This window comes from Cryptotermes secundus, unplaced genomic scaffold (genome assembly GCF_002891405.2).
Source record: "Cryptotermes secundus unplaced genomic scaffold, Csec_1.0 scaffold313, whole genome shotgun sequence".
Classification (NCBI taxonomy): domain Eukaryota; kingdom Metazoa; phylum Arthropoda; class Insecta; order Blattodea; family Kalotermitidae; genus Cryptotermes; species Cryptotermes secundus.
In genome coordinates, this window is record NW_019744412.1 from 1,278,297 (window position 1) to 1,304,107 (window position 25,811).

Genomic DNA, 25,811 nt, shown 5'->3' on the forward strand with positions numbered 1-25,811 from the left:
TAAACAGCGACGGTTTCCCTAACCAGCATTAACCGGTTTGTTTTCGTGGCGGATCCGGAGCGCGGTAAGGTTCCAGTATTTATATATTATTTAGATTTGTTAAGGGTAAGAAGCGGAGCAATTAATTTCACAAGTAACACAGCTATCGCATACGGAGCCCTACATTATGTATACAATAAATACCGTTCAATCCGGTAGAGTACTATAGACATTTTGTGACGTCAAGAAATGTCACTGAATAAGAGGGAGAGGGTTAGGAAAAACCCTCTTTCGTCTCCACCCTCATGTAATGCCTGGTGGAAAAATCGACGTAGTTTCGGAAACTGCCGACAGATGGCGGTAACACATAGACTGGCTTCTTTTTTATTTTTTCTATTTTCCTTATATGTCACTGCATAAGGTGACTCACAACGGGAGTTTGGGTTCGTTCTTCAGAGCTGTACAGAACCCGCATAAAGCAGTCAGTGTCAATGGATCTGATGACATTTGTTGAATAGGAGATTTTCTATCTAACGGGCCTGAACTCGATTCCCGGAAGATATTGTGACAGCGAATGCCGTTGAACGTGTAAATGTGGGCATGGTTGCATATGTTCTGAAACAGCAGGTGAGTTATCAATTTGACGTTCCGGCTGTCCTTACCTTAATGACATTAATTACTTAACCCAGTGGTATATTTTGACGGATCCACAACTTTCTCTTGTTCAATTGGCGTTATATACTTCAGGACTCTGATAGATTTCCGACTGAAAGTGTGAACAGGTTTCTATTCTAGATCTAGTGTACCGATAGGCATTAGAACCATATGTGATAAGTATGAGGCATTTACTTTCAAAATTTAAACTAATGATTCACGTTTCTATTCGATAGAGAAAATTAGGAGTTACAAATCACATCACGTCCGCGAAAGCCGATTGATAGTTCAGCCTGATCGTTCGGTCGATTAAATTGCTGCTGGCCTTCGCCAGCAGAGTCATTCGTGACTTCAGTCTCCTCGAGATCCGTGACCAAGATTTCTGTTTGTTCCTAGACATGTACATGTTTCGAAATGGGGCCTCCATTTCGATGAAGGAGGGGCCAGTCTTTCTGTGTGGGCGGTACGTTTGTTGCACGGCGGCCAGGTCACTATGGACTCTGTGCACATTACACTAAGTAACATTTATACGATGTACACAGAGGTTTGCTGCCAATGCAGGCTTGTGCAGCAGGTTATGCCTTAAGTGCAGTCAGCTGGACGGGCGTAGGCCTGACCGCCGCCAAGTTCAAGCCTCTTGTACTTCCTGTGCCTGGCTTCTCCTTGTCCAGTACCAGTTATATTTGGATTTACATGGTTTAGAATTACTTCTGCCTGTGTCCTGCATAGTTTATTTATGTAGTCATACACATAAGGAATGTTGAAAGCACGTGAAATTTACAGACTGGTGTGCAGCAGTCAAGGTTCCCAGTAGCGCGGAGTACACCTTTCTGCAGGCGCTGCAGTTTCAAGAGGTTAGCGTCCGCCACATATTCCCAGGTTGGCCAGGCATAGTTCGTAACTGGCCTAATGAGAGCTTTGTAAAGCGTAAGCTTTAATGTTTCTATTTAAACGCCCACTTTTAAATAAAGAATGAGTCCTTACATACGTGCGCAAGGCCTTGGCTGCAGTTCTTTTGATATGGTGTCTCCATGCCCTCCTCCTGTCGAAGGAGACACCAAGATAAGTTACGTTATTTACAAAGGAACTGTCTCGTCCGTTTAGTTGTAGTACATCGTCAGGGACTCTTGAGTCTTATTTCCGTTCTGCAGTTGTAGCTTTTATAATCGATATCCTGAATGCTGAAGGTAGAGTGCTGCTTTATCAGCTTCATTAGAAGAGTAAATTTGGAAATTTGGAGATATGAGTTTGGAGGCGAGGCTTTGAAACAGCTCCCAGTGTGTCAGTTCTTCAACTGGTTCTAAAGCTTCCTACGTGCTGACAGGGCCAAAACGCTAGACATTATTGACAGGTGATATGACACCAGGCAGTCAGTGACGGTGTCCTCTGATGTGCCACAGTGTCGAGAAAATCACCTCTAGTATCAATACTACTACTAGAGCCTCGTGGATCTGAAATTTCGAAATTAGAGTTAGCAGATAATTCCAATAGCTTGAAGCATGAATGGGTTCGAAACTTCACTATTCCAAACACGGTGCTTTGCATTCAGGTCACCTGACAGGATGGACTTAGTTCCGAAACCAAATAGCTCTTTAATCTGTGTCACACCACAGTCTTTGTGGAGATCTACAAACAGCTGCAAAGAACGTTTCAGTTTTTCCAATCGGTACGCGGGTTTAGTTATGACAGGAACCTTTTCTGTTCCTGTCGCAGCACCAGAGAGCTCTGTCATAATCTGCTGTATCTTAGTGAAGGCAAGGAACCTGCCGACCGTTCTTAGGCTGCACTGACTGACCTCAGATTTGGCTGATGTCCTGATGCGTACATTTTCCTGAAGACTATCACTGTTCCTGTTGTGATGGTTGCTGCCGCTGCTCCTGATCCATCAAGCGTTTCCTTCTGCATTGTGATTCCTGTTTTGCATGACTGTAGCCCCTGTAACTTGCTGGGTACGGTTATTCCCCGTCTGGCAGGCCGCAACTGCAGCAGATCTTGACACTCAGGATGGCGATGTCCACCCACGCACCGCAAGTAGTGAGGAGGCTGCCTGTATTGCAGCGAGATATGGCCAGAACGCAGCATTGTGTAAGCCCGTTTTGGGATCTGTAAGTTTCGACCTTTATGACTATGCTGCGGAGTGTTGTCAGTTTGAAGGTTTCTGGAGCTTTCTGATTCCTTGATGGAGTAACCAAGATGAGGAGGAGATGTGTGTGACCTCTCATTCTGGAGTGGGGCGTTTGACAGTCATTTGTTTTACACTGATGACGTCGTAGTATATGTCCAGGAGGGCCACAGTAAGTCCTCTGCAAAAGTGACGCAAAGAAAGTTGTTCGTTGAATGGGTTTTGATAAGTTGGAGGTGGCCTCTTCTGTTTCTTGGTGCAGCTCTCTTCTTCATAATTTCTGTCTCTCTTTCGACGTTTGTTTTTGTTCTGCTTGCGAAACATCTTTCTGTCTCGATTCCACGCTGCTCGGTTGAAGGCTGTCCTTCATTTCCATGTATGTTGCTGCATGCATGTGACTTAAGCCGGTAAGCAGTGTCTGCGCATCTAGAAACTTGCAGAAGATGCGCCTGTCTGCTAGTTGTTTCCGCTTTGGGCGAGCTTAGAACAAGCTGTCCTGTTTGAACTACAGAAGCGCGCTCTAGATGCATTTCCTTCATCGCATCCTGATGGTCCCCTGTTAATTGTTCATATGTCTCACGGCCCGCCAGCGTGTCTCACTTTGCGGTAGTGCAGGAACACAACACGCTTAGGCTCCCACCTGCTTGATGCCTTCTGTGCGAAGACTTGTACCTCTGTGTGGTGTTAACTACCAACACTAACTACAGCTGCTATGAAACGATCACGTATTTGCTAATCAGCGCACTCTCTTAAAGCCTGAAATTAATAGATATAATATTGTGGCATGTAGACCCGTTGCTAGGTTATGACCCGTACATACGCAGCAGAGGAACGGGTCAAGTCCGCGCTGACGTCACACACCAATAGAAGCGGTGTCCTCTATGGATCCGCTCGAAGGCTGTATGACTCGACCGACCGGGTTCAGTTCAGCGAGTGACGGCAGTGCAGTAGAGTACAGTGTGGTGGATTTGAGTTGAGTTGAGAGTCAGTAGTTGTGCCAGTAAGGACGTGAAAACGGAAGCTACGACGTTGAAAGCCGTTACCAGACAATGACTGGTGAAGATACAGAAGACTCGGAAGACTTATTGCATGATATAGTGAACTGAAAAGCTTGTGAATTAGCTACGGTTACTGGTAGTTACGATATGAAAATGGTCAGTAAATCCAATTAGCAATCCAAACCCGTCTATGTTCACACATACATGTGACCATATCTAAGAATTTATTTCGTACCTCACAGGAAACACATTATATACTGTTTAAGGAAACAGTCGCTGTTTATTTGAGGACCCTAAGGAACAGACAAAAAATACACAAACTCCATGGTTTCAGTCCGCAAGCGAACTATACCGACCGAGCGACCACCACTTGTCGGAAAAATTAATGCGAACCTTAGCGGATAGAAGGTGACGCGTGGTCAGCGCAGCGAATCCCCACGACCGTTAATTTCGGTTTTCTAGATCGGAGCCGCTATTTCCTTGACATGGCTCCTCATTTATCCTCACGAGGCTGAGTGGACTCAGTTCCAGACCCAGCACTTCTCAGAAAATCTGGTAGCGCCGGAAATCGAACCCGGAACCTCTGGATCTGTAGCCAGGAACTCTGACCACTAGACCACAGAGGCGGTCACCAAATAATATAAAGATTCAGTTAGTACCTCACAGGAAACACATTACGTCTCCGCTACAAATCCCAACCGCTTAATGCTGTTCAGGGAAACAGTCGCTGTTTATTTTGAGAACCATACTGAACACACAAGTAATATATAGAGATTCAGTTCGTACCTCACAGGAAACACATTACGTCTCCGCTACAAAGCCCAACCAGTTAATGGTGTCCATATGAGAATCATGCGATACATAGGCAGTCTATGGACAAAATGCAGAGTTTTAATATTAAAGTGGGCGGTATATACAGGGTATATATATATTAACCATTGTGCTGTAGGGAGGAGAGGACTGTCACTTCAAAGACACATGCAGGAATCCTTGTTTTTTTTTTTAAGAATTCTTATGTGGCCTAATCATCTGTCAACAACCCCGTTATTCTAATGGTAAAGCAATGAATTCTAACCAGATTTTCTCTTAGATCGGTTTTAGCGAGAAATTCCTTATTTTATTGCTTGTAGGTAAATAATGTAATGTCGACAGTCAATTACGGTGACTATTGTTAATTTCGTTACAGCCGAACATTGTCCCATGTTTTGGTGATGTATGTATGTCACCATGTATTCAGTTGAGCGCCTTGATTCTGTAAATATGCATCTGGTTATCAGTTCACTTCTGCTTGATTACACTCAGTGATTCACCGCTAAATAAAGTAAATGCTTAGTTATGTTCGCAGTTCCCTTAAGGTAATACAGGACGTTACTTTTTGTCCGCGAGCAAAACATCTGTGAGAATACGTCATGTCTTGTGTAGGCAGCCATACAGATGAAGTGTCCTGTATGTTAAGTGCGATATACAATATAGCGGTTTTGGTTTATGTTGACAAAAGAATCTAGTTTATTTGTAATGTTGACGTAACGAGTGACGTCACGGTTCCTCAAAGATGTTTTAGACAGAATATTACAGGTGCGAGAAGCATCGTGTGTGGTGCTTCTGGTCTTTTAGTGTTCGATTTCTTCAATACCGGGACCACGCGGTAGAGTAGTTGGTTGAGGCACTATGCTACAAGTCGAAAGATCGTGTGTTCAATTCCCAATGAGGTCATTGGATTTTTTCAATTGACCTAATTCATCCAGCCGCTATATGGCCTTGGGGTCGACAGCCTCTAACAGAAATGAGTAACAGGAATCTTCCTGGGGAGTAAAGCGCGGCCGGCGCGTAAGGCTGACAACCTTACCGCCATCTTTGAGCCGATTGTCTAGAAATGTGGGACCCTCAACGTCTCACAACCCTATGGGTCTTCACGGCCTGTTACAGGGATAGCTTTACCTTTTTCTCTTCTTCAGTACCATGGTCTCAGTACATTTCAAACCGTAACACCACCACCATCATCATGATAATCATCGTTATCATCAAGGATTAGCCTTTCTGGACTCCACTGACTCCAAGTTTGGTCACTGCATATTTTACGAACGTTTTGGCACCAGTTATACCTACTGGTTTTGGTATGTCATTACGTCTGATGAATGAATGACTGTATAAGGGGTGGGCCTTCTGGCGACCACAGTGGTCTGTTGTGCTTCATTTTCTTCTTGACCCCTCTCTCAGTACGTCTAAGTGCTTGGGATACGGTATAAATCTTGACATCTTATAATTTTAATATGAAGTTAAGTAGATTCACAGTGTGTGTGGCACAGCTAAGACAACGCTATGAGATACAGCAAGAACAGAGACTGTCTGAAGGTTCTGGATCCAGGGTAACGTAGTCGGTATAGCGACTGGCTACGGGCTGGACGACCGAGGGGCCGGAGTTCGAGTTCCGATAAGGTCAAGAATATTCTTTTCTCCAAATCGTCCAGGCCTGCTCTGGGGTCCACTCAACCTCCTATCTAATGCGTATCGGAGGCCCTTTCCATGGGGTAAAGCGGCCGCGGCGTAAAGCTGACCGCTTACCTCCAGCTAGTGCCCAGGTGAAGAAAATGTGGATCCATACATCCACTCCCCTATACCCCTTAATGGCGTAGTGCTTAAATTCGTTGAGCACATGGACAACTTATTTACCGTTAACCTGAATATAGCAAAAACTCACTTAAAGTTGTATAAAGTAATGGCTATACCATAGAATGCAGGAGCGGAAGCCTTGCAGGAGGAGAAGACTTGCAGGAGCAGAACCCTTGTAGAGCAGACGCCTTGCAGGATGAGAAGATGTACAGGAGCAGAATCCTTGTAGGAGGAGAATCTTTGCAGGACCAGGCCCTTGTAGCAGCAGAAGCCTTTTTCGGGAGGTGAAGATTTGCAGGAGCAGAAGCCTTGCAGGAGGAGAAGATGTACAGGAGCAGAATCCTTGTAGGAGGAGAATCTTTGCAGGACCAGGCCCTTGTAGCAGCAGAAGCCTTTTTCGGGAGGTGAAGATTTGCAGGAGCAGAAGCCTTGCGGGAGGAGAAGACTTGCAGGAGCAGAAGCCTTGCAGGAGGAGAAACTTTACAGGAGCAGAAGTGTTGTAGGAGGAGAATCTTTGCAGGAGCAGCGACCTTGTAGCAGCAGAAGCGTTTTGCGGGGGCAGAAGGCTTGCAGGAGGAGAAGACTTGCAGGAGCAGAACCCTTGTAGAGCAGAAGCCTTGCAGGAGGAGAAGCTTTACAGGAGCAGAAGCCTTATAGGAGGAGAATCTTTGCAGGAGCAGAGTTCTTGTAGCAACAGAAGTCTTGCAGGAGGAGAAGCCTTGTAGGAGCAGAAGGCTTGCAGGAGCAGAACCCCTGCAGGAAGTTAACTGTACATAAACCAGACGGTAGTCGACGAGCAGGCAGACCGTCTGTCAGGTGGATGGATTTAGTTGAACAAGATTTGAAGACAATGAGTGTCAGAAATTGGAGGCGAAAGTCACAGGATCGGAACCAGTTGAGAACAATCATAAAAGAGGTCAGGGTTCATGAAGGACTGCAGCGCGCGTAGAAGGAGGAGGGGTAAATAATGTGAAATTGAGGCGACTGAAACGAACTTCCTAAAAGATGTTGTAGGTCATAGAAAGAGTAGACCACATCAGAAACCAAACACTCAGACAAAATTTAAGCAGATTTGACATGCTGGACGAAGCAGTCGCCTTACAGACCTTGCACGCCGCGTTCTGTATGCCCGAAGATACGGTAAAAAGCGCCAACAGTACCAGAAGGGCGCTGTAACTGGCCGCGGGGCCGAACTGTTTTGTGTTTGGAACGCGTTTCGGTTGGGTTCTTCTCATCCCTAAAACTGACTTGCCATTAAACCATTGTGGGTACACTGAGCAACTGGATTCAATCGATATGCTGTTTACAAACTTACTAAGATATGAAATGTTTTTTTTAAATAAGCTCATTATTTCTGTCTGCCATCAATATTGTCCCGTGTTGGGTATGTCACACGACAAATAACTTTACATGGGTCTCGGATTTAGCGAATCTTTATTGAACATTCACTCTTACACACCGTACAATTATTACCATTTGCAATATCACTTGACTTCTGGCCCAGTACTCCAATGCGACGTCTCAACTATCCTTGACCGCGGTTGGATCGCATCTGTCTCTGGCGGCGACTATCCCAAGATTGTCTCGTTCTCAATACTCACTGCTCTGTACGTGACGTAAGCTCTGCTTATATAGGGGTTATGCGAACCGGATACCAGACATAATTTCTCGCGGGTCCGTTACCGCTGTTCAGGCAGTCCGTTGTTACGGGAACGCTCCTTATAGATTACACCGGTAACGTGTTTCGCCTCATCCGTTGTTACTCAACGACAATTCGTTGCTACGATTTGTCGCTGCGGGAACTCCACAATTTCCACGTATTCGTTGTCGTAGAAGTGTCTTTTCCGATTGTAGCGGTTGTCGCGGTGTTGGACGTAAGGTAACGCGTCACAATATTATTCGTACGTTTCACGGTTAAAATTACATTTGAAAGCAGGGGGATTTTAACTGTCTCTTAGATGTAATTTATCACTTCATTGCCTGAGAAGTTTAACACTCGGACATAATTATTCTAACTTGGAAAAGTATGGAGAGCGTAATATGGGACATACTCACTTTAATGAAGCTAGAGTTACGTGTCACAAAAATGGGTAAAATTTTACTGTGAGCACACCAGTTATTGTGTAATATTCATGTGAGGGGGTGTAGATAACTGCCCTTGGGCTGTATCCAGTTACTATATAGTACAATTTATCAGACCAGATAATGTATAAAACACACATACACAGTAGAACACAAAATGAGATATACATATTTTCTTTTTTTGCGTATTCTTCATTTTGCAAATCATGCTTTAAAAAGCCTATAATGAATTATTATCTGCGTGTCTATCTATTGTAGGGCTGCTTGTTTCAATATTGTCGCTAGTGGTCGCGTGCTGCATATCTCACAGCAGATAATACTGTACGTGTTCGCCGCGCCTGCTAATGAGAGCTGTTACTCCTAATGCCTCAAATGATTCTCACAAATGAGTGAACATGGGTGATTATGGCGTAAGGTTTCGAGCTGGACACATATAAGGGCATAAGTGTCTTATGTCTTATGAATAATTGCTGCTGGATATTATTAGCTATTGCGAAAAACTCAACAAGATGATGTTCAAGATGAAACTGAGAGAACAAATTCTGGAGATTAATGTTAGTATTATTACTGGGACCCGGGATAGCGGCTGGCTACCGGCTGGATGGCCGAGCGGTCGGAATTCGAGTCCTGGTACTGGCAAAGCGTTTCTCCTCTTCACGCCATTCAAACAGACTCTAGTGCCCACCCAGCCTCCTATACAATGGGTGCAGGTGTATGAAGCTGACCCCTCACCAACTAGTGCCGAGGTCAAAAATACCTGGGTCTATACATCCACTCCCCACGTCTTCGTGGCTTAGTGCTTAATTAGGTAAGCACAGGGACAACTTAACCATTATATTATTATTATCATCATTATTATTGCTGTTACCACTACTTATAAACTTGAGGCTTTCCCAATTGCGTTGAACTGGTTGTGGACCAGTGAAGTGGCTATTCTGCTCTTGGCCTCATTTTCGCTGTGGGGGTACCCACCCTCTCATGCACTCTGGGATATAGTTAGGACAACTCGGCTCCAACTAGCCCTGAATTTAAGAATGCATGGAATTAAGGTCATGGTCAGGTGGTTAACACTCTGCTTAGTATTCGGAAGGTCTCGGATTCAAATCTCGGTTACGAGACCGAATATGCTTACGTAGTTTCCATCAGTTCCTCCTCGCATACGCCGGCATACCTGAAATAGCCACGACCGCTCCCTACAAAATCCTTTCCAATTAATTTCTCACAAATGAACCTACCAATCGACGCTATATAATCTGAAGTAATTACAGCATCATTAAATGATTTATAAATGCAAAAAGAATAATAAGTAAAGTGGAGATGTATTTGTATTCCACTTACATGTCACTGGTGCCGTGATTAGACACTTGAAAGATAGCGGTAACTTGTGTACCACGTTTTTAACGTTGAAAACTCTTCATTCTGCCTGCATAGTGAGTTTATGTGTTCCGTATGGCTCACAATAAACAGCGGCTATTTCCCTAAACAGCATTAACCGGTTGGGCTTTGTAGCGGAGACGTAATGTGTTCCCTGTGAGGTACGAACTGAATCTTTATATATTATTTGTCTTCCGTATGGTTCTCGCAATAAACAGCGACTGTTTCCGAGATCAGCATAAATTGGTTGGTCTTGACATTGGAGGTGCAGTGTGTTTCTGCGGAGTAAGGCAAAGTAAAATTGTCCTTGTGCTTAATTAAATATCACAATATGAAGAAATATGGCTCCACAGCCCGTTGTTGGACCTTGGCCGCCTTTTCAGTTTCCTAATCCTTTACACAGTCGGTAGGACTCCTTGAACGGGAGATCAGCCCGTCGCAAGACCGTTACCTACACACGGAATAAACGCACACAGATATGCCTCGAATAGGATTCGAACCGACGATCCCAGTGTTCGAGCAAGCGAAGACAGTTGATGCCTTAGACCGCGTGGCTGCGATCGGCGGTTATGTGAGGTAGGAACCGGATTTTTAAATATTAGCCAGATGAATTTTAGGCTTACCTTGGTAAAGAAGTTACCAGATACCATTATGATATGTCGGTCTCCAGCCGCGCCTGTCCAGCCTGTTCTGTAATATGGCACCCATTATCCTTGGCAGCGTTTGGTTATATGGAATTAGAAAAAAGAACTCTTTTTCTGTGAACAACTTTTTTACGCGTACTTTTACATTGTTCTTTTGTTCCACGCACGGAAGTAATGGAAGCCCGTAAATGATAACGGGGAAGCGTGACAAAACACTTGTATCTGCGGTGTCAAAATCCATGTATAGTTGTGTACTGTGTGATAAGACTAATGAGAAGAGGGAACCTAATGGCTGTCGGAATTGTCATAATGATCAGGTGTAACTTGTACCGAGCGTCCTTTCTTGTTTGTATGTACACACTCACACCGCCATGGCTTCCTCTTTTTGTGTCGGTTATGTTACTGATAATTTACTGATACTATCAGATCGCACTTTGTCGTCTGTACTTGATTACACCACGTGACACGAGCGCTCGTTTGCTGCGAGCGACATTAACTGTTTACAAAACAGTGGGCCTTACCATTAAAGGAACTGTTAATTTTACCCGCAGGGTGTATTTACTCGGGTGTATTTCGTATGATTTTCACAATAAACAGCGATTACTTCTATAAAGAGGAGCTGGAGTAGCTCAGTCGGTGTAGCGACTGTCTACGGGCTGGACGACCAAGAGGTCGAAGTTCGAGTCCCGGTAGAGACAATTTTCTTTCCTTTAAGTCGTCCATACCGGCTCTGCGGTCCACCCAACCTCATATCCAAGGGTACCGGAGGCTCCTTCCCGGGGTTAAAGCGGCCGGGGCATGAAGCGGAGCGCTGTTCTCCAACTAGTGCCGAGGTCAAGAAAATGTTGATCTATACATCCATTCCTCCATACGCCTTCATGGCGTAGTGCTTAGTTAAGCACAGGGACAACTTTACCTTTTATTTCTCTAAAGAGTCCTACTTTCCCCATACTAGCCAAATGCCAAGCCCAGGTTTGCCTCTCATATCGCACCGCCGTATCAGCTTCAAGTGAAATGAACAATTCAGTAACTTCCCCGTTATGCAGTGCCCCCAGACTGTTCACTTACTGCACACTTCTCCTGAACCCTTCATCTTCTGATATTTGTTATCAGCAGCGAAGTTTTGCATCTGGATTTTCAGTTATTTGGAAGCTTCCACGACTTTTCATACACATATTTTGGTCCATGAACAATTCGTCCCTCACTTGTTAATCCAGAGACATCTTGTCAAAGATAACCCGTACCTTTATATCCATTGCATTGGTTTCACACAGATCTGCGTCGTGTTCTGGAGAAGCACGGAGGTAACAGGCGAAGTTCTAATTCCATCTGATTTATGAAGATTTCTGTCTTGTGGTATGTGAAGCCGTGTGGTCTGGGTAGAATGTTGGCAGCATTTAACCAGAACCTACTGTCTCCATCTTCAGGGTTAAAGCGTAAGTCAAAGCGAGCACCCAATAAGAAGCATGGACTAAAGATTGCTTTATATGTCTTGCTGGTTGATTGCTTGGCTTACTCTTCGACCCTGAAGACGGAGGCAATACGTTACTCTGAAACATCGGTGAAGTACCGAATTACGCAGCATCACAATCCAGAAGACAGTAGTCATAATTCAGTAAAGGTAAACATAAAGTTAAAGTTGTTCCTGTGCTTAAATAATTAAGCATCAGGTCATGAAAACATGTGTGGGAATGGAGGTATAGCTCCGTTTATTCTTGATCTCGGCATTACCTATAGGTTAATGGTTAGCTTCACGCCCCAGCCGTTTTAACCCAAGGGAAATCGGTCTTGGTACCCTTTGAATTGGAGGCTGGGTGAACCCTAGAACTCGTCTGGATGCCGTTGAGAAGAGAAAGATCATGCACTGCCGGGAATCGAACCCGGGCCGTCCAGCCCGTCGTTATAAGACTTGTTTGATGATTGTGATTTCGTGCCAGGTATCCATGCGTATTTACGTTCAGGTAACATGAAGCGTGGCTTGTAGATGTAGAAGGTGTGAGGTCAGAGCATATGTGTGGACTGTGTGGGCCAGAGGGTGAGGCTTGCGGTGTAGTAAGCCAGTATCAGGGCTAGTGGTAGTGAATGGCCTTATGTAGGGGGGTCAGGGGGTGGGAAGGGAAGACCGTATGGAGCGATCAATGGGGGGATCCCCCTTTAGTCTGTCTGTCCGTCCTTGATGTTACGAGGTCACTTCCGGTTACGAGTCGACGATAAGGGATGTCTACACCACAGGGGAAGGAGGTGGACCGACTTCCTTGGGCCGCGTGCGACCAGCCACAACTTGTCTGATCGTTTAGCATCGCAGGTTTCCAGGCGGATAGACACAGAGTCATTGCTTCGAATCTCTTGTTAGTTTTTTTTAATTAACCAAACTGGAGTTCTCATGGTTCTTCTCAGTCTTTAAACCTTTAAAGCCCAGTACTTACTATACGTACCAAATGCTTTAACACACTAAAACTCAACATTCTGCCCACACAGTGTATTTCTGTGTTCCGTATGGTTCTCACAATAAACAGCGGCTCTTTCCCTAAACAACATTAACCGGTTGGGCTTTGTAGCGGAGACATGATGTGTTTCCTGTGAGGTACGAACTGAATCTGTATATATTATTTGTGTTCCGTATGGTTCTCACAATAAACAGCGGCTCTTTCCCTAAACAACATTAACCGGTTGGGCTTTGTAGCGGAGACATGATGTGTTTCCTGTGAGGTACGAACTGAATCTGTATATATTATTTGTGTTTCGTATGGTTCTCACAATAAACAGCGTCTCTTTCCCTAAACAACATTAACCGATTGGGCTTTGTAGCGGAGACGTAATGTGTTTCGTGTGAGGTACGAACTGAATTTGTATATATTATTTGGAAGAAATCCAGAACTAAAGTGTTAAAAGGGAAAAGACCGTGATCCTTCAAAATTCTCTCCTCACAAATTCGTATATTTTCCTTCACGATTTTTCTTAGCGATGCTCTCAGTAGCGAGCGGTATATAGTGACAGGTTAAATAGTGAATAATAAATTATAATGGATTTGGGTGGAAGTTATAGTGTCTGAATTTGACGTGTTGCCCGGGTATTTGCCTGGTATAATTGAGGAAAACAACGACAATTCTCGTCATAGTTGGTGTCCTGGCCGAGGTACGAATCGTCAACCTCCAAAATGCAACTCACAGGTGTTACTTCCTAAGTAAATTTGCTCCATAAATCTTCATGAAATACAGTTACTGTGGTTTGAGAAACGTGGGGCAAAGCTTTCTGTAGCCGTTTTGCATTGGTGTGAAGCGTCAAGTCCATTGCGTATCATCCAGTGAAGCAGTGATTTCAGACTGTACCTCAAGGGCTATCAGTATATCAATGGAAGGGATGTATCTGTGGAAACATTAACTAGAGACGGGAATTGTCAAATTCTCCCATTGAATTTTCAACAGGCATTATACCACTTCATGTATATAATCGTTACGTAGGTCCAAGCGGGGCAGTTGTAGCTTTGTCATTATGACGTCCTCAAAATGACCAGTGTAACAAATAAAGCAACGCCGTCCCTGTGCTCAACTAAGTAATCACTGCGCCATGAAGGTGTATGAGGGAGTGTATGTATAGATCCACGTATTCTTCTTTTCGGCACTATTTCCATGTAAGTCATCAGCTTCACGTTGGAGCCACTTTACCTCGTTGGGAAAGATTCCCCTCAGTAGTCATTGGGTAGGAGGCTGAGTGGGCTCCAGAACCGGTCTGGACGACGTGGAGAAGAGAAAGATCTTGTTCCTACCAGGACTCGAACTCCGACCCCTCTGCCGTCCATCCCGAAGCCACTCGCTTACCGACCGAGCTATCGCGGCCCCCTTGTGTAACACAATGTTTACTACGAATTGGTTGGAAAAAAAAGATAATATGAATAGAACTGAGCAGTGTACGAGCGAGGCATAGGAAGGATAAACATTTTGTCTATTCTTGAGAATAAGGCCAACCGGAAACAGGCCGTGTTCGATGCTGTAGAAGTTCAGTGTATCGGAGTGTGTTTGAAGAATGTCTGTAAATAACGAGGAAATTTGCACTGAATGGGGAATCCCTGCAGCGGCCTCTTCGGCTCACTGCTCAGAAACGTAAATGCGGGTACGTGGTATCCTATATATTTCTGTGTGTAACTCTGTAACAGCGCCCATGCCGTTTGACAGATATTTTAGCGGTTCTCTTCTGTCAGACTTTTACTTAAAGGCGTTGGGAAATGTTGATTTACAGCCATATTGACCCCTAATAGGTCTTGGTGTGTATGTGGCCATAAACGGATTTCTCCGTATAGATTGTAAAGGGTTCTGACGATGGTGTATAACACTCAGAATAACTGGGTTTTCGGACTTAGTCCATGGTCCAGTATTCTAAATTCACAAGAAACAATGTTTCGGATTTCCGTCCTCTGGTGATTGAGGCTAGCTCTTTGTAAGGGACCCAGCATAATGTTTTTCCCCTCACCCGAGGACGGAAACAGATCCAGTTTCAAAACGTGTTTTTAAATTTCGAGATTACTGGACGATTAAAAAAGTTCAAAAACCCAGTAATTCTGAATAGACTTACGGAGTTTGAGAACAGGGTGCTGAGGAGAATATTTGGACCGAAGAGGGATGAAGTGACAGGAGGTTTGAGAAGACTGCATAATGAGGAGCTTCATAACTTGTACTCTTCGCCAAGCATAGTTATAATGATGAAGTCAAGGAGGATGAGGTAGGCAGGGCATGTAGGGCGCATGCTAGAGAAGAGAAACTTATATAGGATATTTTTTGGAAAGCCAGAAGCAAAGAGACCACTAGGAAGGCCAAGACGTAGGTCGGTGGACGATATTAAAATTGATCTTACATAGGATGGGATGGTATTGACTGGATTGATCTGGCTCAGGATAGAGACCAGTGGAGGGCTCTTGTGAACACGGTAATAAACCTTCGGGCTCCGTAAAATGCTGGGAAGTTCTTGAGTGGCTGGGCAACTGGCAGCTTCTCAAGGAATTCGCAGTTCCATGAAGTTAGTTAGTTGGCCGCGCCATAGCTCAAGCGGTTAATCGCTCGCTTCCCACCGCTGCGGCCCGGGTTCGATCCCAGGTCTGGTCAAGTGGGATTTGTGGTGGACAAAGTGGCGCTGGGGCAGGTTTTCTCCGAGTACTTCGGTTTCCCCTGACAATCTTCATTTTACCAATTGCTCCAAAATCTCCCCCACCTATCATCTAGGGCTGGCACAATAGGCCAGAAGTGGCCGCAGTACAAGGGACTTAGTCCCACCCCACTAGCAATTAAAAAAGATTAGTTAGGGAATTAATCGTTGCACATTACGGAACTGCGCCAAGAGGAGTTCCCCGGTATAGAAGCCGGTTGTCGTCTGTTTTCGTTGTTTTGGTTACACGGCCCGAGTAGACTTTGTCAATGAACTGACTATAAGTAATGTATTCAGGTTCACAAATTTAATATAACAAAGAGTGAAAATATAACTTCAGCCAGAATGTTCTCCTGTCACGTGTGAAAATTTGCAATATTAATTTCTTTCTCTTTTATAGTTTCATTTTGTAAATAACACGTCTTCTCATAAAATCAATATCCGTAAGGAGTTTTTAATCGTCCGAATCCATATTACTATCACGTATATATATATTAAAAGTTTTGTAACCGTGAAATTTTTATTGCCATTTCGTAATTGCAGGTTGTTATAGCAACAGACTATTTAGCGCTAACATGTTTCATGAACTTAAAATATGTAATAGGTCACAAACGAACGAACTAACGGTATTTTATTTCAGCGTATCGTGTCGATCATATGAATACGGAAAATGTTTTGATGTAAATATGTGAATTGTAATATAGTGAAGCAGGATGCGGCTTTCGAGTTACTATTTATGTGTGCTATTCGTGTTAGACAACGACCTCAACGTATCGTTCGATAATACATATGTACGACTCGAGAAAGCCGGGAATGTATGCAGCAAGTCCTGGGAAATTCCGTTAATTCGCAACGAGTGTTACACTGTGACTTCTTTCTATTCGTTATCATATTACTTAACGACGTATTTGACTGTGAAGATCAGTGGAGTCATTAAGGCGATGATTTCGAATTCTGAGTACATCGTATGTAGGAATTGGTAAAGGTAAAGTAAAGTAGGGGCATGCACTGTCTTCGCTCGCTTGGAAACAGGGATCATGGGTTCGAATCCCATTCAGGGCATGGATGTTTAGTATTTGTGTGTTTGTGTACAGGTAGAGGCCTTGCGACGAGCTGATCACCCGCCCAAGGAGTCCTTCCGAATGTGTAAAATCTAGAAAAACCGAAGTGAACGGAGAAGTTCATGGAGGTGGGCCTAGGCCCACTTGGGCTGTAGTGTCAAGGAAAAAAATAAGATGTAGAGTAGAAGGACTTCCTTCTCATTATCTGATAACAGAGTCTTAAAGTGAACCCCTCCCACTCAAAGTTGCATTTCAATTCTGCATCTTCGTTTAAACTTAAAATTCAGACATCCAGTTATTGTCTTTCAGAAGGAGAGTTCAGACAATTCATATTTGAAAATTGATGCTTCTGTCTTCAGTGTGGAATGGTTAGAAGGCCCGTTAGAAAGAGCAAGAGTCAGCCATTTGCAGCTACGTATGAAGCTATGAGCATGTTTTGTGGACGGGAATTAATAGGAAAATTTGGTGTAACAGTCGTGGAAATGCCCAAAGAGACAGAGAGGCCATGGAACAGAATGTCTCCCCACACCAACAGTATCAGTTTCCGAAACATTGTCCAGGAACTCGGCAACTTCGAGTGCTTTAAATATGCATACTTACAGTATGCGTGTCACTTGTTGAAGTTAGGACTGTATTACGCGTTAATTGGGTCTCTTTTATTCGTTCTCTTGCAACTTCTTCCTAATATTTCTGGGCTCTTCGTGTGCAAATACAGGATCATCGAAAGATATGTCCGGGAATTGAAATTCTCGTTTAATTTTAACTACGGAACAAAACGTAGGTACCCCTTTTATAAAATGTCTAAAAGCACTCAGAATTTGATGTCATACCCAAATAGATCGAAGTACGCGGTAGCGTAGTTCGTTGAGGCACTACTCTACAAGTCGGAAGGTTGCGTCTTCGAGTCCCTATGAGGTGGGTTTTTTTTTCTTTTGACTTATCCTTCCAGCCGCACTATGGACCTGGGTTCGACTCAACCTCCAACAGAAATGAATACTTGGAATCTTCCTGGGGGGCGAAGAGCGGCCTGCGCGTAAGGCTGACAACCTCACCTCCATCTATGAGCTGACTGTCTACAGAAAATGTGGAAGCCTCGATGTCTCACAACCCTATGGGACTCCACGGCCTGTTACAGCGATAGCTTTACCTTTACCTTAATAGAACTCGGTATGAGCACCATTTGCTAAATCTACAAACATCGAAACGGTAGTCTGTTTCTTTCTATGTTCGGTGAAGCTTGTCTGACAGCAGCTGTGATTCGCTGTCGTAGGTGGTCAACGTCATGAATTCTTACAGCTTTTTTTTATTGCTAGTGGGGTGGGACTAAGTCCCTTGTACTGCGGCCACTTCTGGCCTGTTGTATCAGCCCCACATGATAGGTCAGGGTTATTGTGGAGCAATTGATGGAATGAAGATTGGCAGGGGAAACCGAAGTACTCGGAGAAAACCTGCCCCAGCGTCACTTTGTCCACAACAAATCCCACTTGACGAGACCCGGGATCGAACCCAGGCAGCCGCCGACTAACCGCTTGAGCTATGGCGCGGCCTTCTTACAGCTTAAAGAAGGTTTTTCACAAAACCGGACATGAAATTAAATCGTGCCTGATCGAGGCTTGTTCCAGCCTGGCCCGTTGCTGTAAACTGAGTAAGCCACCCAATGGCCGATTTGTCAGTAGGCGATTGTGTTCCATGCGTGCGTCGAATGGTCACAATAGACCTCGAACTCGGCATGCCATGGCAAGCAATAGGCTTGCTACCGATACCGCTAACTGTCGGTGGTCAAGCATGTGACGTGAATATACCACCGCGCAGCTATCAGTGCGCAGCAACAATCAGTGTGACACTGGCGTTGCACGGGACAGATGAGGATGAAACCTGGAGAGCTTTGTGTATTTCAACACAAACATCATGCTCACATACCCCTAAATTACTGATATGTTAAACACTGAAATCCCGGAAATGTTTCTCGCTGATCCTCTATTTCTTATATCTTTTTCGCTATTATCATCATCTCATTTTGTTCAGGCGTTTGAATATTTTTCGAACGTGTTTTTAAATAAATTTGTTTCGTATTGTTTCTTCTTCTGGAAATGTAACTCACTTTAAAATTTGTTTCGTTGCTACTTTTTTCAATAGTCCTAAGTTGTTCCTACAATTAATCTTTAGTGTAATAGATAATGTTCAGAATTTATATGGCCTCCACTAAAACTGCTGAACATTATTTATTATAATATTAATAATTACAATCCAACTACATGATAATTTACGTCTTTTTATTTGTTTTACTTTACGTTGCTCTGAGTAGCTCGGACTACCGACCTAGAAATTATTTTGAAGGAAGAGATTGCGTAACAAGGAAAACCACGGCAGACCTCAGTCATGACAGTTGTCTCTCTCGACCGAGATTCAAACCGAGCACCTCTCAAATACAAGTCTAGAGGTGTACCGCTAAACTAACCGGCTGAGTTCATGAGTTCAAACCTTGTAATGTTTTTGTATGTTACTTGGGAAACGATGGGCCGAATCCGTCTCGCGGACCTCCAGTTGACGTAATCTGAAGCTGTTTCGTTGGTTTATCTGTGATCCTAAATCCGCGACTAGTATAAAAACGATCATTCGCGCTAGTCGCGGTTTTCTCACATAAAGGAGGTTATACGTCAAAAATATGGCGCTATAACATTTTGAAGAACTACTATAAAAATGTCAGTCTGTGAAGAAGCCCCCCCCTGGTCCGTGTCGAACCACTGTCCTCACAGTAAAGAAACTATGCGTCTTCAATTCTTTGATTTCTCACCCACCATATCTTCATCTTCTTAAAAACTCTGTTCGCTAGGAGAGTTACCTCGCCCTCCCATATCACACTACCCCTCCCCCCCCGTACGTTTTCTCTTTTTTTTTTCCTTCTGTATTCCATCTCTCCGACAGCACTNGTTTCATCTTTTTTCACCCCTCTATCATCCCTCTTCTCCAAGTCCCGCACTCTTTACCGTCTTACCCCCTTCTTTCCATTCCGATCTCACTCTCCTAGTTATAACATCTCCTCCTCCCCGCTCTCGCAGGCTCTGGTTCTGGAGCGCGACTTGGCTTCATCACCATCCTAAAGCACGAAGACGCAGAAGAAGAAGGAAAAACTAAGATAGGGACACCTCTTTGAGAGTTTTCGTTCCTCCCCGCATACCTTCCCCTTCTCCTTATTGCATCTCTTTCTATTCTCTTACCCCCCTCTTCCCTTCGCCCCTCTTGCCGTGAGTTCCCCCTCCCTGGTTAGCGATTGATTATAAAGTGTATGCAGCTCCGACAGTGAGCCGTCGAGCGCCACGCGAGAAACATCTGGGCCTCCGTGGACAGCTGAAACAAAAAACAAAAAAACCAAAAAAAAAAGAAAGAAAGAAAAGAAAACAAAGAACACAACGCATGTGAAAATGTGTAAGACAGAAGAAGGAAGAATAGATAGGTAGAGCATAACAGTAAGCGCTATCGGAACACTGAACACCCGACGGAGAGCCCAAGATGCAGGTCGTGACAAGTTAGCCCGAGTTATATCAACAGCAACATAATCAGTGGATTTTCGTCTGTGAGTGTGGTGTGTGTTTTTAGTAATACCAAGAATTGTTTCTTTTTCCTAAGTAATAATCAAAGAAGTGTGTGGTTTTTTTGGTGGTGTTACGTCATTGTGTCCTGGGTTTGGGATGACATCTGTGTCCAGAGTCAATAAACATCAGCTGCAGATAAGCGTCCCTGCCATCACCTCGCGGCGGCGACTGTCTCACGATCGGCGAAGAGACAACATTAACAAACGTTGCGCACCAAAGAGGCGATGCACTCAGGTAGATTGTCTTTTAAGTCTTAATTTTCTTCTGGGCAAAAAGTATGAAACTTGTTTCACTGTGTCTCACAATCCGGCTTGATCCCCCGTGTGCTCACACTGACCGAGACGTTTGGGCGCCAAAGAAGATGGCAGTTACTCGACGTTGTGTTCAAGCAAGTTTCAAACTCCGGTAACACCCAACTGTGTCGCATGAAGAAAATTTGGGCCTGTTAATAAGCGCGAAACGTCTAGACCCGGACACCCAACGAAACCTTAAGCAATTAATACTAATGTTCCAAAAGCGGTTATAGGTTTTATGTTCGTATAAATAAATTGCGTTTTACCATGGTCTAATGGGGCAGTCGAGGAATAATGTTAGCAGAGTGGTATCCCACTCTCGGTCACTAATCAGTGACATATCCGTATCTGGAATGAAATATGCCAGTGACAGATACAGCACCGCCCTTAATTAGACACACTCTGCATGGCATAATTGTCTACGATCAAATGAAGCCAGGACTTAAAATAAACGAAACATGTTCTCCGTCATATATATTTGTTTGCGTTTATATAATTCAAATTTCTTCCAATTTTATTGTAAGTGGCCGTACTGGCATTGCCCCTCCCCAATTTTGGTTTTAGAATTAAAAAAATCGCATTCGCCCTTTTGTGTCGGATACGCTTGGGCACAATTTCGGACGTATCTTACCGGTGTTTTTAACACGTTCCGGAAGACAGGACCATGACGGCCGGAACTGGCGACACATGTCAGAACAAACTGGAACCGAACTATGCATTGTGTGGTAGACACTTGTTTTGAGTCTCGGTTTTGTTGGGCAAATATATGAGTTTGAATCCGGATAGATTGTGGGATGTGCTGACGCTGTGTGGTCTGGTAGAAGTTTACTGACGTTTCGGAAGAACCTGTGGTTTCAGCTTTTGGGGTTGAAGTGTAAGCAGATCGAGCAAACAACAAGCTGTCACTCAAGATGAAGGCCGTATGTTCGTCCGAAACGTCGGGAAACTTGTACCAGACTACACGGCGCCATATCCCACAAGTCGCCAGCGTGATTATCTCAAGTCGCATGTTTGAAATCGACTCTGTATTGTGGATTTTGAAATTTGTGACCAAACTGAGTCTTGCACACATAGAAGTCGCGGTGGATGGAAACCGGTAAATAGGCCTACTGGTTATTTGAAACGTTTTGTGTCGAATTTGTATATCAGCGTTTCTGCCGTTTGTTTTAATTCATTTTGTCTCCCGAGATTTACTCCCTGAAACTTTTGGACTGTAGCTAACTGTAGAAATAAAAATTGTACCTTGTTTCCCCGAAAATAATGCCCTTAATTTAATTGTATTTTGAACTACGTTTTTTAATATAAGGAATGGTTTGTATCTTAAGAAAATAACACGTGAAAAAATGAAAAACTCTGGAGTTCAAAATTCGGAACTCAATACAGGCAGTGAATTCTACGTGTAACTTGACAAATTCAAGGCTATGACTAATACAGAATACTGTCTTCTGTGATGAGACTCCATGTAGAAATTCACAGACGTTTCGGAACAACGTACTGCCTTCATTTACTTGTCGAAAACTGGGCTGAGCGTCAAGGCAATAGTGATATAGGCCGGGTGAGACATTCTGCTACATTCTACCTCGTCATATTTCAGAATATAGTATTCTTCAACGTCTGTTGATTCACATCGCTGTGCTTATGCGTGCCGTGTGCCTATTTGACTGTGTCGTCCGATAATTTATCTCCATTTGACAGCAACACGTTAAGATCCGTGTATGTCCATATACACCTGTTTGTGTTGAAGACTGTGACATTGCAGTGACGATATACTAACAGCAGCTCGTGGTATGCGTGTTTACATCTGAAAATTTATGAAATGTATTTCGTTATCGGATTATTGTTATTTATTTTTTGTAGTTTGTAACTTAATTATCGTCGGTTCTGCTAGTGAAAATGACGCAGTTTCACGCTGATCCCGCCTTAACGTGTGCCGAGTCGTTTTAATAATAAAGAATCTGTTTATATAATTTCCTCTAAATATATATTATGTATTTCCTACCCAGAAAATGTATAGATTTTTATGCATGCCGTCTTTACTTTACTAAATGTTGTGGTTTGTGCATACTCAATCGTTGCTTGCTATTCCCCTGAGTAATATATACAAATTCAGTTCGTACCTCACAGGAAGCATTGCGTTTCCATAAACACGAAGACCCGGATAAATGCTGTTTAGGAAAATAATCACTTTTTAATGAAAGAATCATGCAAAACGCACGAATAGACCTACAGTATAAGGGAAATATACAAAGTTTCTTTTTAAGCAAGTGCTTTCTTTAAGGGTTAATATGGCTGCTTGTTTCGTGATGTTCCTGTTTGTGGAATAATGTGTGTGTGTGTTTTTGAATTTGCTCTGAAGTCTTGTGAGAAGTTAATTCTGTTTGTTACTGAAACTGCCTTATAAAACGTGCCCAGTGGGTATACTAGCTTAACTAATCCTACTATGAAACAATTCTTGCTAATCGCAAAGTGTTTTCATCTTCGCAGTTTCTCGTCAATTTTATTTTAAATTTCACATGCAATCAATATTTCTATTAACGGAGCCAGTAAACAGAAGCTGCCCATATGACGGTTTGTCGCTGATCTATTCTCATTTGACGTGATTATAAGCGTACATCATTATGGCTCCGTACCTTGTTACTTTGTCCAACAGCATATTATCATTCTATATGAAATTTGAGGTTCTCATGGTGATGAGTCATTTGGGATGTGGTACCGTGTAGTTTGGTAGACAGAAATCAAAGTATCGGAGGAATCAGCTACCTCCATCTTCACGGTTATTTAGTTGAAGTTCTCAGACAAAGGCAGCTTTTGTGGCATAAGCCTCCCCCCTCCACCGGTGAGATCATGCAGGTTTACAATTGACCGACCGTGACAGCGTAATTTCCAATGTGATTGACCCTTTCATTTTATGTTAACGCCGCTATAAAATAGGCCACAACAGCATTCTCATCAAGAAATCTTAATAAGCGTAACTAGAATTTTGGTCGTGAAATGGGCCGGTAAAGAAACATTAGAAAGACGCAGGAGATGTCAGAATAATATTGAGATTTTTTTTGGAGAAATTCATCCAAGGGATTAAGGTTCAGTGAAATTTTCTCAGGATTATATCCAATAATGGACTTTCATCGGCGGTTTTGAAAATTTATCTCATAGCTAACCGTTTATTTACATCAGCCGATCATAGTGGCTGCTCGGTCTAAATCATGAGCTATCTTCGCCCGCTCGAACATTGAGATCGTGGGTTCGAATCCCACTCGAGGCATGGATGTCTGTGTGCTTTTATTCTGTGATTGTGTTGTGTGTATAGGCAGCGGCCTTGCGACCGGCTGATCTCCTCTCGAAGGAGTCCTACCGGCCGTGTATAGATTAAGAAACTGAAATGCGGCCAAGGTCCATAATGGCTGTAGAGCCATAGATAGTTTAATTGGATCACATTTCTGGCATCGAAAATCTCTGCATTTTGCCCACACGGTGTATCTGTGTGTTCCGTGTGATTCTTAGAATGAATAGCGACATTTTCCTTAAAGAATATTAAAAGTTTTTTGGTAAATTTTTCTAAATATTCAGATAAATTTGAAGCTAATAGTCTTCATTAGACTTGCAGCGTTAAGAGAGGACGCTGAAACAAAACGTCAGTGTTCACCAGTAGGAAGAGTGAACGAAGATTCGACATTGTCCAAAACTATGAACAACCGCAGAAGTCCCCTGCTGAAAATGATAGATTTTGCAATCGTATGTGTGTCCTACAAGTGTTCAATAGTTAAGTAGTTTTGCAGATGAATAAAACAGTTTCGGAGGAACCTACTGCCTCCATCGTCAAGGTGAACGTTAGTGTGCACAAGATGCGGTGTAGTTCTGTAGGCAGGACATGTACGGGGCCACAAACTACAAGACCATAATTCGAACAACGACTGTTCAGCAGTGAATGCTGCATTTGTGTTACGCGCATGCACGTATGTAGGCCTATATGGGCACATATTTCTGACACATTTCCATACCTGTTATATGTATTTGAAGCGAACACGCTGATAAAATATTTTAAAATCTTGTAGCTGAAGAGAACGAAAAGGACACAGAGAAGTCTTTGATCAGTGCATCTTAGTAGAGTTTATCGGTTATTAACGCTTTGAAGCTTAATGATTTTTCTACATAAGTATTAACAAATTCAATTCGTACTTCACAGGAAAAATGTAACGTCTCCGCTATGAAGACCAATAGGTTAATGCTCTTTAGGGAAATAATGTATTTACTGTGCAAATTATACGAAACACACAAATAATATATAAGGATTCAGTTCCTACCTCACAGGAAACACATTACATCTCCGCTACAAAGACCAATCAGTTAATTCTCTTTAGGGAAATAATGTCTATTTACTGTGCAAATTATACGAAACACATAAATAATATATAAAGATTCAGTTCGCACCTCACAGAAAACATATTACATCTCCGCCACAAAGCCGAGTCGGTGAACGCTATTTAGGGAAATAATCACAATTTATTGTGACAGTTACATGGAACATGTGTACATTCTGTGGGCAGAATGCTGAGTTATTTTAATTGTAAAACAAGTGATTTGTATGTATAGACTTGTTACTCTGTCTTAAGCCGTATAAGGTTACGTCACTCCTGAGACAGAGCAATGTTCACTGCACTGTTTGTGTTGTATAAACTTTATAAGCATTACATATATAATTTTCTTTTTCAGTTCTTTATAACCATAGGAACATGTTATCGAGCGTTAATACGTGACATGGAACAGAAATTATGTAGATTGCGCGAACGTTCTCTTTTTTCGCTATATCGTGTCTATTCTGTGAATATTGATAATATTTTAATTTTGATATCTGAAATGTGTATAATGTAAAGGAGACTGTTTACGATTGACTATTTGTGTATGTTATTGGTGGGAGGTGACATTAAACGTCGGCCTCGACGCATTCGATAAACTGTAGGGCTGGGAAGGAATACGAGAGAAAGCAAGGAAAGTGAGCAGTAAGAAAGTTTATATAAAAAGCGATTAAATTCCCGTTGAATTCTCAACGGGTGTTACATTAGCAATGTATTGTACATTTCTGTGGAATGAGACAACAATTTGTGTTGCCGTAGTTACTGGCGTGATATTCTTCTGAAGCCCCGGACATATATTGTTGTACTTTAAGTGCTTACTTCGACGACTGGTCTCTGCAGAATGGGGACTAGCCTTAGAAATATTTACTGGTTCCCCCTTTCATGAGTCATTTACGACCAAGGTAAATTTAAT

General features: G+C 43.1%; 1 protein-coding gene across 3 annotated transcripts in view; it reads left to right on the plus strand.

Moving 5' to 3' along the window:
- The first annotated feature begins 417 nt into the window (after nt 1-417).
- The window catches only part of LOC111874714 (zinc finger homeobox protein 4), a 310,881-nt gene continuing 285,487 nt past the window's right edge, over nt 418-25,811 (plus strand). For 2 of the 3 annotated variants that reach the window (XM_023870447.2, XM_033755572.1), the window contains exon 1: nt 20,042-20,487. The gene's annotated coding sequence lies outside the window, so the exon portion shown is untranslated. Of the gene's footprint in view, nt 607-20,041; nt 20,488-25,811 lie in introns of those variants that run through there. The other variant, XM_023870448.2, reaches the window with a different exon arrangement.